The following is a 13,984-nucleotide window of genomic DNA, read 5'->3' on the forward strand; positions in this document are numbered from 1 at the left end:
TTAATTATTAAATTTAAAAAAATTAATCTTATAAAATTTTCATAACTTTTTTATATTCCAAACAAATTATAAGGTGGAGTACGATGTTTATAACTTCTTCAAATAGGGGCTCCGCATTGGATTAGTGTTTAAAGTAGCTGATTAAAGGATCTTTGTAATAAAATTTTGTAGTTATTTGATTAGTTTATTTATTTAATAATTTAATTTAATTTAATTTAATTAATAAATTAAATCACAATGAAAATTATAAATTTACATTATACAAATTCTCATCATTTGATGCTCAAAATGAGCCAATAAAGCACGTAAAGATCATCTACAAGGTGATGACCGAAAACACAAGAAGAGGGATCATAATCATCTTAATCGAAGTAGTCCGTTCAAATTGATTACACATGTTGAGAAACTTTAGATTCGAATATCGTTGCTCTATCAAATATAAAAATATAGAATCACAGAACCAAACTCAATGGATCCCTTAATTACACATGCACCCTAAATCAAATCAAGGTTAGAGTTTCATCCACTCTTACTGCTTTTATAAAATTAACCACACCATTTAATAGAAAATTCTTCAATCTTTCAAATGGTGAATACATATTTGGGTTTTAAAATCTCGAACTACTTGAATTTCTAAATTTAAGTTTAAAATTTACAATTAATATATTTGAAATTTAAATTTAAAATTATCAATAAAAAGTTTATAACTCAAAGGGTTTCAAATATTTATCCAATTTCCAATTTAGGTAAGAAGAATGCTTTCAATTCCTATAGAACAAAAAATATAGGCTAATGGAGTTTTAGGGTTTCAAGCAATTTGGGAGGTCGAAAACGATGGGAAATTGATTCCCTAGCTTCCTTAATGCATAACATAATCGGTGGCGAAGACCCATGGCAAAGGGTTTGCTAATTTAGAGTGAAATTAAAGAAAAATCAAGTTTTAATCTAATTGAACCAAAATGAATGAAATAAAAAGCTATCATCTTATTCATAAACTTTAAACATGTAAAATTATCCTTTAGCCATGCACTTTATCATGGTTCAATTAATACTTAACCGTTTACCTTTTCTATTGTTTTTACTTTGGCACCTAACTTTCACCTTTTTACTAAAATTTCCAAATTATTAATTTATTCCATTTCAGTCACTAAATCTTTATGCAAAATCAGTTATTCTTTAATCCAATATTAAAATAAAATTTAATAAATTCTCAGGATGGGAGACAAGCGATAAAGAACTTGGTTCTCGGTCTCCTTATAATTTCAACATTAAATTCTCACAAAAGAAGAATCCATCTAACAAGTCGTGACTTTGCATCCTTCTTCGTAAGCAAATATTTAAGCACAAAGTGATCTGCGAAGGGAATTATCTTTGTGCCCATCATATAAGCTCTAAATTTTCCAAAAGGAAACATTATTGCAAGAAAATCTTTCTTGGTGGTTGTGTAATTAAAATGAGTTTTGTTAAGAGTCTTATTTGCTTAGTACATAACATGAGACGTCATTCTCCTTTGTTGCCCCAACACTATGTCGACAATGTAGTTACTAGCATCACGCATCAATTTAAAAGGTTGCGTCCAGTATGGTGCTATGAAAATAGGTACAGCAATCAGATGTTTCTTAATGTTTGAAAGAGGCGTGATAAGCACAAAGATTAATCAAAAGAAGAATGATGTTTCATGTTATGTGCAATATTAATAAAAAATTAAGTGATGCCCACATTCTGCTACCTAAGTGATGCGCCCGAAACATAATTCACGAGCAGTTATTCACAAGATTAGTAAAAAATCTCAAACTATTGTTGGTTAAATCTAAGTGATGCGCCCATTTCTGCTACCTATATTGTTGTCGTGGTACTGCATTTTCATCCATATTTCCTTGATAATTTCAAAAAATTTTAGGTTGTTATCCCCACCATGAGTTATAAGATTGTTGAAATTGATTTACACTATTCTGATTAATACTTCCCATCAAACAAGCTAATTTCATATTTGAAGGACAAGCTTCAAATATATGATTTCCTTCACAAAATACACATAAAATACCAAAAATATGTTATTGGATTAACTGAACTAGGTTTCTGCATCTCATTGATCATATTTGTCAATGTTGAAACTTGGGTTGATAATGAATCAATCGTGTCTGTTAAACTATCAAGAAGAAATAAGTTTAGCAGGAAACTTTCTCACCTTATTAACTTGAGCAAAGATACATTTATGGAAGTTTACAATAACAACAGCCTCTAACAAACTCTCAACAATACAACCACCTTTCCCGCCTTTATGAGCTGAACACCTCATGCACATCATGTGAACTAATAGAAGTAGAGTATCCTCAACATTCTCTCTACTTTCCTCCACCTTCAACGACCTGTATCTTATACGAAATTCATACAAGATGATTTTGAAGAGGCTTGGTTAAACCATAAGCAATTTGATAAGTACCCGAAACATAATTCATGAGCAGTTCCTTGTTGGCCACCTTCTCACGAACAAAACATATATCGAGCTCCACATGTTTCGGGATTAGCAGCGCTGGTATTATCACTCCATACAATCGGGGGTTCAATTTGTTCTTCACTCATATCACAAAGCAATGTACACAACCATATTACTTCAGACACCACATCTGCAACGCTTCGATACTCGTTTCAGTGGTTGACTGAGCAACAATCTTCTGCTTTCGAGAAAACCATGAAACCAAATTTCAACTAAGAAACACACAATTACCTAAGACAAAATGATGACTATCAAAATCACTGGCCCACTCAGCATCCACAAACGCTACCAGTTTTATAGCCGAGTTCTTTGCATGAAACACTAGCCCATATGCATCGTTCCACTCAAATAACATAGTATTCTCTTAACTGCTCCCCAATGTCCTTCACATGGATTGTGCATGAATTGTGATACTCGATGTACATTAAAAGTAATATCTGGTTGAGTATGGCAAAGGTACAATAAGGCTCCCACAGTACTCCTGAAAAGCTGCGCATTTTCAAGAGGCTTACCAACATCTCTCGTTAATTTAGGAGACATCACCATTGAAGTTGGTGTAGGTTTTTCTTCAAGGATATTTGTCTTCCTAAACATTTCTCGGATGAATTTACAATGTCTCAACGTCATCTTGTCTTTATCCCTTAGAACTTCTATGCCAAGAAAATAACTCAAATGACCAAGATCCTTGAAAGAAAACTAAGTACCCAGTTGGTGAAGCATAACTTTGACGACAACAATATATCACCAGTGATGACATTGTCATAACATATACGAGCATAAACACAAGCATCCCATCCTATCGTTGTATGAATAAAGAGACATCAACAACTGACTCCTCAAACCCAATGTAAAGTAAAAACTACTTCAGCCTTGCATACCACATCCTTGGAGCCTGCTTGAGCCCGTACAGAGCCTTTTGCAAACAACACACCAAAAGTTTTCCATTGACATCACACTGCTAAAAACCCGGGGGATGAACCGTGTAAACCTCTTCACCAAGATCTCTGTTTAAAAAAACATTATTTACATATATGATCTACTTGTCGAAGCGGCCACCCTTTTGATACAACCACTAAAAGTACAACATTTACAGTTGTTGAACAAACCACGGGGCTGAACGTATCTCCAAAATCATGACCTGAAGCTTGGGAAAAACATTTGGCAATGAGCCGTACCTTATACCTTGCAACTGAACCATCTGTATTAAGTTTGGTTTTAAACAGCCACTACAGCCCACTACAACTGACCAACAGGTAAAGATTCAAGCCGCCAAGTACCATTCTTCATTAGGGCATCATACTCTTCATGAACTGACTGTTTCCACCGAGGAACCTCTAAAGCTTCCTCAACAGTAGCTGGTTTAACATCATCACTAAAAGATCCATCATTAGCCACAAATTTTAGTTTAAAATCCCAACCTTACTCCTAGTCACCATAGAATGTTTATTCACAACTGAACTAGAATCACTCATAACCCCTGAAGGACCAACAGTAATCAACACACTTTTATGCACGTTAGAATTAGGTTGATCAAGGCTGTGAGCATCTGTACTTACACCAATAATTGACATCTCATATGCTTCACCAACTCTGGCAACAATAAACTAGGGTAAAAACTAGATCCATAGGGACTTAAATTACCCAAAGGTACAACCTCAAACCCCTGAGAATTTGGCTGATGAAAGGAGCATGCCCCAACATCATCAACAGTTTGCACACGCAAAGGTTGGCCCTTGCCAATCTTATCAGCACCAGGAACTGTCACAACGTGCTATACACCCGTTGTGCGCCCTTCTGATCATCACGAGAACCCTTACTTACACATGCATATGAGAAAACCCTCTTATCGTATATAACATGATGCGATATATATATCATTCCATCAACTTCCTGTTGAGTGATGAAGTTGTTGCTGACGTGTATTGGTAGTTATACAGTTAGGAAGTGTTAGTATAGCTTTTATGAGTAGTTGATATAAGCCTTAGGTTGCTGTATAGTTCTTGTATAAAAACAATGATATATATCAATAAAGAATACGCCTCTTGTTATACATTCTAGTAATGTGATTACTATTCTAACATGGTACCAATTGCCATAGATTCTGGAGCTTCTGTTTCTTTAGCTGCGTAACTCTAGGTTGTTGCCTTTGTTCATCACATTCTTACTGTGTAGAAGATGTTTTTCTGTGATTTGGGTAGTTCTAGTGATCTGGTATGATACTTCTGCTTGTGAAGTTTTCTTCTTACGATTTCTTGATCGTTGTATGTTGAGTGTTTTTACTTCAATGTTCACTAACAAAAAGATCAATGCAGCATTAGATGAAACAAATATCTTGTTGTGAAAACAAAAGTTTTACTTACTGTTCACAGCCATCGTCTTAAGCGTCTTCTTACCTGTGGTATGCAATCTCCACCTAAAATGGTTGTTGATGAAGATTGCAGTCTTGTTCCTAATAAAGTGCATGATGATTTTGTAGCCTAGGACAGTGCATTGACATCGTGGTTACTTTCTACTATTAGTCCACACCTTTTATCTCAATTTATTGATGATGAGACATTAGTGTCTATCTGGGCTACGGTGTTGCAGTATTTTACCACTCGACTTTAACTTCGGTGATGAACTTGCATTGTAAACTTCAGTCTCTCAAGAATGGAGAAGATAGTATGCGTGTGTACATTACCAAGGTTAAAGAAGTTTGTGATACCTTGGCTTCATGTGGAAGTCTGATTCCTCTGGTAGGTCATATTGCTAGTATTTTGAAGGATTTACCATGTGAGTATCAACCTTTTATGGTTGTTATTACATCAAGTGGTGATATGTTACCTTTGGATAAGGTATGCACCATGCTTATATATGCAGAGACGTATATTGTTGGGTTTGCTGCTCAAGAATAAACTGTGGTGGCAGTAGCTCATCTTACTCATGGATCTGGTTCAGTGACTTCTCTAAACGTTCATATTGAACTATGATAAAGATCGTATGTCAACTGCTCGGTCAGGTGGAAAATCTGGTGGTTGAGCAGTCGAGGACGTGGCCAACCACGTATTCAGTGTCAATTGTGTAGTAAGCATAGGCATTTAGTTGATCGATGTTGGCATCGCTATGATAAAGATTTTTAGATTGTCAGTAGGACTCAGTTGCGATATGTCGAAGGTTCTGCTCAAGTCAACAATGTTGCATATGATAAGTGCAGTTGTATGTGTTCTTCGAAGGGTTCTCGACTTCATGCTTGACTGGTACAAATTCTTCAATTTCTGAGCAAGATTAGTGGGCTATTGACTCTGGTGCTACACATCACGTCACTCGGATGCTAATGTTATAACTCACCGTACTGGTTGTAGTGGTCAAGGTAAGCTGGTTGTGGGTGATGGTGTTTCATTAGCTGTTGATTTGGTTGGTAATACTACTATGAAGTCATCTTCTAGAATGTTGTTAGTTAGTTATCTGCTTTATGTGCCTGATATAACTCAGAATTTACTCTCTGTATCAAAGTTTGCTAGGGACAACAACGTGATTTTTGATTTCCATTCTCCAGGTTACTGTGTTCGTGATGCTGTTACTGGAGATGCTTCTTTAAGGACGTATGCAAGAAGGACTTTATATGTTTCCTAATAATACTACTTCAAGTTTTTGTAAAAAAACATGTGTAAATTCTGTTGCGGCTGATGATGTTTACAATCTTTGGCATATAATGTTAGGGCATGCAGCGTATAATATAGTTGCTAGTGTATGCCAAACTCTTGATGTATGTGTTCCTAAAGATGAGAATAAGATTTGTGAGGCTTGTTGCATTGGCAAGAGTCATAAACTTCATTTCTTTCTCTAATTCTGTCTATAATGAACCCTTTCAACGTATTTATACTAATATATAGGGGCTATCTCATGTAGCTTCTAATGGATATTACTATTATTTATCATTTGTTTATGCATATTCGAGGCATACTTGGGTTTATTTTTTGAAAGCTAGATCGCAGGCAGTGAATACGTTCAAGTTGTTTCATCAAATAGTTTCTACTCAGTTTGGATTGTCTGTGAAGGCTGTGCAAAGTGACTAGGGTAGGGAGTATCGCACCTCTCATCTATTTTGTTAAAACATGAGATCATTTATCGTGTTTCTTACCCTCACACATCCGAGCAGAATGTTGTGGCAAAAAGAAAGCATATACACATCATTGAACTTGCTTTGGTGCTGCTAGCTCAGGCTGCTATGCCTTTACATTATTGGATTATGCGACTGTTATTGTAATGTTTCTCATTAATAGACTTTCTACTAGGGTCTTGAATGGGTTATCACCTCACGAGAAGTTGTGGGGGAAGAAACCAGAGTATGAGTTCATGAAGGTCTTGGGTGCAAGTATTTTCTCACTTGAGAATATTTCAGCAACATAAATTTGATTTTCAATCTCAACCATGTACTTTTTTAGGTTATAGCCCTAAACACAAAGGATATATGTGTCTAGCAGCGAGTGGCAAGATATATGTTTCTAGACATGTAATTTTTGATGAGTTTGCTTTTTCATTTGTAGGGGTTAGTAGTTCAAGTAATACTTATGTGCCTTGTAAACAAAGTCTACAACACTTTAACTTATGACCAATATGCGGCAGTTTCAAACCAGTGGGATGTGTGTAGTACAAGAGACTCGTTGTTCTGGTGAAATGGACCAGGCTGCTTTAGATGAGGGTGTTACTCCTATGAGAGCAGTAGTTCAACAAGAGGTATCTGATGCAAATGCAGATAGTGTTGATGGAGGTTCTGGTGACATGGGTAAGGCTACTATAGATATGTGTGATGATTCTCTAGGAGCTATAGTTCAATAAGAAGTAGGTGGTGCAACTTCAGTCAGTACAGCTGAGGATGATGAGATAGTGGGTCGAGTGGAGCCTGTGGCAGTGTTTGATTCTTTTGACAACGTTGCTCCTCCATTACAAACAATTGCTACAAGGGGTGGTAGTTGTGAAGGTTCTTTGAATCGACATTTGATGCTGACAAGAAGTAAATGTGGTATATTTAAGCCAAAGGTGTATTTGGCTTGCTATGATGATATGGAACCTGTGAATGTATATGAAGCACTTCAGTCTTCTCATTGGAGAGTTGCAGTGCATGCAAAATTTGAAGCTTTGTGAAAAAATAGTACATGGACTCTTGTGAAGATTCCTAAAGGACGATCAGTGGTTGGATGTAAATGACTTTTCAAGTTAAAAAAGAACCCTGATGGTTCGATTAGCATATATAAAGCTAGGTTAGTAGCTAAAGTATTCTTGCAGGTGCGAGGATATGATTTTGTGAATGTTGTCCTTTCATTGGCTATAACGAATGGCTGGCAACTGCGACAGGTGGATATGAACAATGCATTTCTGCATGGTGATATGCATGAGGAGGTTTTCATGCAACAACCACCTGGGTTTGAGCAAGTGGCTGCTGTTGGTAGTCTTTGGTGTGTAAGTTACAGAAGGCATTGTATGGTTTACGTCAAGCCCCTCGAAACTGGCATGAAAAACTTAAAAGTTGTCTAGTTAGAATTGGTTTTAAAGAATCTTCAGCAGACACATCGTTGTTTGTTCATTGGGCATACAATCATTGTGTTTATATACTTGTATATGTTGATGACATAGTATTGACTGGGGATTCCAGTGTGCAGATTGAAGAAGTAGTGAGGTTGCTTGGAAGTGAGTTTACCTTAAAAGATCTTGGTGATCTACATTATTTTTTTGGGCATGAAAGTTAAGAGTTGTGGAGGTTCGTTGATTTTTATCCATCGAAAGTTTATTTTAGAGTTATTAATGAAGACTAAGATGAGTACTGTCAATTCTTCCTCTACACCCATGCTTGTATCTGCTAAGTTGAATCAAGATGCATGTTTGTTACTTCAGAATGTCTATGAGTATCGAAGTGTGCATTGCTATATGCATGTCACTTATCCAGACATTGCATTTAGCGTTAACAAGGTTGCACAATATATGTATGTTCATGATAAGAGCATCTTGTTGCTGTTAAAAGGATCTTGAGGTACTTGGTAGGGACACTTAATCATGGTTTAGTGATAGTACGTATAGTGGCAGGGTTCAATGCTATAACATTTGATGATGTTGATTGGGCTAAAACACTGATGATTGCAAGTCAGGTTCTGGTTATTGTGTGTTTGTAGGTGATAATCTAGTTTTATGGAATTATAGGAAGCAAAAGTCAGTCTCCAGATCCACTATGGAGGCGGAGTACAGGAGTGTTGCAGATGTTACTGCTGAAACAACGTAGGCGAGTTCTTTTCTGACTGATTTGGGTGTTGCAAGGCAGAAAGTACCAATTGTTTAGTGTGATAACAGTAGTAGTGTTACCATGACAGCTAATCCGTTCTATCATGCAAAAAGTAAGCATGTAGAGCTTGATGTTCACTTTGTTCGTGAGAATGTTGCATTGAAACAAGTGGTGGTGAATTATGTGCCAAGTAGTCATCAAGTTGCTGATGGTTTCACAAATCCTCTGGCTATAGCTCAGTTTAAAGTGTTTAAAGACAGAGTGAATATTTAGTGTTTTCTTGGGGAGGAACAAGAAGTAGAGAGAATGTTGAGTGATGAAGCTGTTGCTGACGTGTGTAGGTAGTTATGCAGTTAGGAAGTGATTAGTATAGCTATTATGAGTAGTTGATAGAAGCCTCAGGTTGTTGTGTAGTTCTTGTATAAAAACAATACTATAGATCAATAAAGAATACAACTTTTGGTATACAATCTAGTAATGTGATTACTATTCTAACACTACTAAACACTAGTACCCATGATGACACATGCTATAACCAAGAAACACATAAGGATGTGACCGGAAGACAAGCTTGTGATTAAAATAATCTGTTATGAGAAAAAACCTTCAACCAAACACTCAAGTTGCTATAAGTAGGTTGTTTCCCAAACAAATACTGGAAAGGAGAAACACCTCCTAGAACTTTGGTTGGCAGTCGGTTATTAGATGCACAGCTGTGACTGTTGCGTAGGACCAAAACTTAAACGGTAAAGCAACACTGGCCAAAAGCATAATTGTCATTTCAATAATATGATTTGCTTCCTCTCCACTACCCCATTTTGCTAGGATGTATGGGTGCATGTTAAACGATGAAGAATGCATTCTTTCATGAGAAGAGCGGACAAAGGAAGAAACTCTCCCCCAAGTCGCTCTGAACATCAATAATTTGAGCTCCAAACTGCGTATGAACCATTTTTTAGAAACACTGAAACATGGTGAAAGCTTCATTTTTTCCTTAAGCAAGTATAGCCAAGTATGAGGCATAAAATTGCCCACAAATGATATGTAATACTTGAAACCATTTGATACAATATACGAAGGACCCCATAGGTCTGTAAAAATAAATTGAAATGGCTTATAATACACTGTTTCAGATTTATAAAATGGTAAGGTATGTCTTTTACCCATTTGACATGTAACACATAAGAAAGAGTGCATTTTATTTAATCCTTTCAAACAAACATCATTACAAGAAGAATTCAACTGCAGTAAAACTTCACGCAAGGGATGCCTCAAGCAATCATGCCATATATCATGATCTACATCAACTGCTTTAGTAATAAACACTCTAGGATTCACAACTTTATTATTCAAAGTAGAAGAATTAACTCATAAAGTCCATCAACTTCACGCCCATGCAACAACTAATCGTTAGTATATTCATCACAAACTAAACAACAATGGGCATGAAATTCCAAGAAGACTCAGTTGTCTCTAGTAAGCTTGGACACCGAGACAAGATTCTTAGTTATATGTGGTACCAATCTTGACAATAAGTATAGCCTCACCATCCCCAACAACTAACTTACTAGCCCTATTATATTCGATCAGTAGTTACAACATCATCATCCACCGTGACATGATGTGTGGCACCAGAGTCAACGAACCAAGCAGCAGAACTAGAATTATTACCATGCATAGAAGAAGCACTTTTGTTACTTTCAGTAGACCCATTGGAGTGCTAAACCACATGATCTGAACACCTACAACCATGAGCATATCCAGAATCTTTATAATGACACAAATTTGCTGAAGGAGCATGATCATTCGACGAGCCTCGATCATGCACCCGTTCTTTATTTCTAGAAGCAGTAACATCAGGGAAGGTCTCATCAAAATAATACCAACACCGATCTACAAGGTGGTCAGTTTTCCACACAATTGATGTTAAAACTTATTTCGACCTCTACCAAAGCCTCCGTGAGAAGCCTCAGATTTAGAACCAAGATGATATGCTGCCACATATCTTCGATTATTGTGGATGAGCTACCAGAAACTGTTAAATAAACTTAAATGTGGTTTTTAGTGGTTTTATTTAAATTTAGAAGTTAATGGGAAAATAAATGTTTAAGAGTTTTAGTAGTTGAAAGGCCAAGGGGTGATATAGGAGTTAATGGTCTTTTATGATTCTTAATAGAATTTATTTTTTGTTTTTGGTGGAGTAGTACCTAGTGCCTATAAAGACCTTGTTGATTTCATTTGAAAACAACTTAAAGGATACAAAATCACTTGGAAATAGTATAATAGTTGTAGGTTAATTTGATTTCTATTTTACAAATTGGCTTCAGAGTCAATGACAAATGTGACAGGTCAAATGTTGCTACCACTACTAATGAAGGAGAACTATGAGGACTGAAACATTCAGATGAAAGCTATTATTGGATCTCAAGATGCATGAGAGGTGGTTGAAGAAGGTTTCGAAGAACCAACAAATACCACGGGATATACGATGACTCAAACCAAGGCATTGAAAGAGGCGTGATCGAATGATAAGGCAACACTATACATGTTGTTTAGAGTCGTTAACAAGATGGGCTTTGAGAAGATTGCTGGTGCAACTACTTCAAAAAAAACGTGGTATATTTTAGGAAAAGTGCTCAAAGGAGTCGACCGAGTAAAGCAAGTGCGTCTCCAAAATCTTCATGGCGAGTTGGAAAGCATAAAGATGAAGGAGTTGGAAAGTGTATCCGACTACATCATGTATGTACAAACTGTGGTAAACCAACTCATTCGTAATGGTGAAGTAATAGCCGATGCATGAGTTGCGAGAAAATTTTGATATCATTAACCGATAATTTTTAAAATGTTGTGTGCGCGATAAAAGAGTCAAATGACCTTGCGACGCTCACAGTCAATGAGCTCACCGATTCTCTCGAGGTACACGAACAACATAAGAAGAAAAAGAAGGAGGAGACACTCGAGCAAGCACTTCAAACCAAGGCGTCAATCAAAGACGAAAAGGTACTCAATTCTCAAAATTTTTGAGGTAAAGGGTGTAGCCATAGAGGTCGTGGATATGGTTATAGTGGTCAAGGCAACAGTTATGAAGGCTACAATAAGAAGTAGGGACAATGAAGCCAACCAAATTAGCGTGGAAGAGGACGTGGTCAAGGAAGAGGCGGCCAATCAAACTATTCCAACATCGAGTGCTACAAGTGTTACAAGTATGGTCACTACGCGAAGGATTGTAACTCTGAAAATGTTATAACTGTGTTAAAGTGGGGCATTTTGCAAAAGATTGTTAAACCGATAAAAAGGTGGAAGAAACTACCAACCTAGCCTTAGAAGATGAAGCAAATGAAGGCTTTCTCTTGATGGCTCAAAATGAAGTCAACATCAACAATGACACTCTATAGTACCTCGACTCAGTCAAAGAGATGAAAAGATTGAAGATGGTCATGTGTCTTTTGGAGATGCATCAAAAGTGGAGGTCAAAAGCAAGGGTACGGTTTGTTACTTACAAAAGGATGGATTGATAGGGTCAATCCAAGATGTTTATTATGTACTAGATCTCAAGACAAACATTTTGAGTATGGGGCAACTCACAGAGAAAGGTTACTTGACACTTTTGAAATACCGTGTACTACACTTAAAGGAAAAACAAGGGCGTTTGGTTACTCGAGTCGAGATGGACAGAAATCGGATGTACAAAATGAATTTGAGGAGCGTGCAAGAAAAATGTTTACGAATTGATGTAGAAGACAAGGCATCGCTGTGGCATGTCCGCTTTGGTCATTTACATCATGGTGGTCTAAAAGAGTTAGCAAAGAAGAACATGGTGCACGGGCTACCGGACATGGATTATGAGGGAAAACTTTGTGAAGAATGTGTGCTTGACAAGCAATCGAGAATCTCATTTAAAAAAACAGGATATCGAGCTAAATTCCCTCTCGATTTGATTCATACCGATATATGTAGACCAATCACCCCCTAATCTTTCAGTAATAAAAGGTATTTCATTTCCTTTATCGATGATTTCTCACGAAAAGCTTGGGTTCATTTTTTGAAATAAAAATCTGAGGCATTTGATGTGTTTAAAAAGTTCAAAGTGATGGTAGAGAAGACAACTAGGGACACATCAAAGTCGTACGATCCGATAGAGGTGGCGAGTATACTTAAATGACTTACATGGAGTATTGTGACGAGCAAGGAATAAGAATATTTCTAACCGCACCATACTCTCCTCAATAAAACGGTGTGGCCGAAAGGAAGAACTAGACCATTCTTGATGTGGTTCAATCAATTCTTAAGAGAAAGAAGATGCCGAAGAAATTCTGGGCAGAAGCCATGCAATGTGCCATATATGTACAAAATCGATGTCCACATATGAAGTTAGTTGATCAAACACACAAGAGGCATGGAGCAAACAAAAGCCAATAATTTCGCATATCAAAGTGTTCGGTAGTGTTGCTTATGCACACGTACCAGGTGAACGGAAAACCAAGATCAAAAACAAAAGTAAAAAGTATATTTTTATTAGGTATGATGAGAAGATAAAAGGGTACAAGCTATTCGATCCAATAAGCAAGAAGGTGATGGTGAGTCGTGATGTGCGAGTAAAAGAAGAAAGCGAGTGGGATTAGACCAATTTGACAGAGGCTATCATCGAAGTTGGAGAATCATCAGTCGTTGCACCAACAAGCATATTAACAAACTCTGAAACTACGACGATGAAGATGAACCACGACAACCCAAAATGTGAAGTTTGTAATATTTGTATGATTCGACAAATGAAGTATACTTGTATGTCTTTTGGTAGATGCTGAAAATATCAACTTTAAAGAGGCGTTGCGAGACAAGAAGTGACAAACTGCCATGAATGAGGAGATTAAAGCAATTGATCGCAACAATACATGGGTGCTAGCAGAATTGTCGAAAGAAAGTCAGCCTATTGGTGTGAAGTGGGTGTTCAAAAAAAATATGAATGCTAAAGGTGAGATAGAACGGCACAAAGCACGACTTGTTGCGAAGGGATACAAGCAAAAGGCAGGAATCAACTATAACGAGGTGTTTGCTCCTGTTACAAGAATAGAGACAATTAGATTACTCATTTCACAAGCTGCTCAATTCAAATGGTCGATATTTCAAATGGATTTTAAGTCGACATTCTTGAATGGTGTGCTCAAAGAAGATGTCTACATCGAACAACCAACTGGGTACATAAAAGTCGGAGAAGAGAAGAAGGTGTTAAAATT

The 13,984-nt window shown here is 36.8% G+C and overlaps 1 protein-coding gene across 1 annotated transcript in view; it reads right to left on the reverse strand.

Moving 5' to 3' along the window:
- LOC120182415 (dof zinc finger protein DOF1.6-like) overlaps positions 1–13,984 on the reverse strand; it is a 28,872-nt gene that overhangs the window by 1,336 nt on the left and 13,552 nt on the right. The gene's annotated exons all lie outside the window — the stretch shown is intronic.

This window comes from Hibiscus syriacus, unplaced genomic scaffold (assembly GCF_006381635.1).
Source record: "Hibiscus syriacus cultivar Baekdansim isolate YM2019G1 unplaced genomic scaffold, ASM638163v2 tig00112649_pilon, whole genome shotgun sequence".
Taxonomy (NCBI): domain Eukaryota; kingdom Viridiplantae; phylum Streptophyta; class Magnoliopsida; order Malvales; family Malvaceae; genus Hibiscus; species Hibiscus syriacus.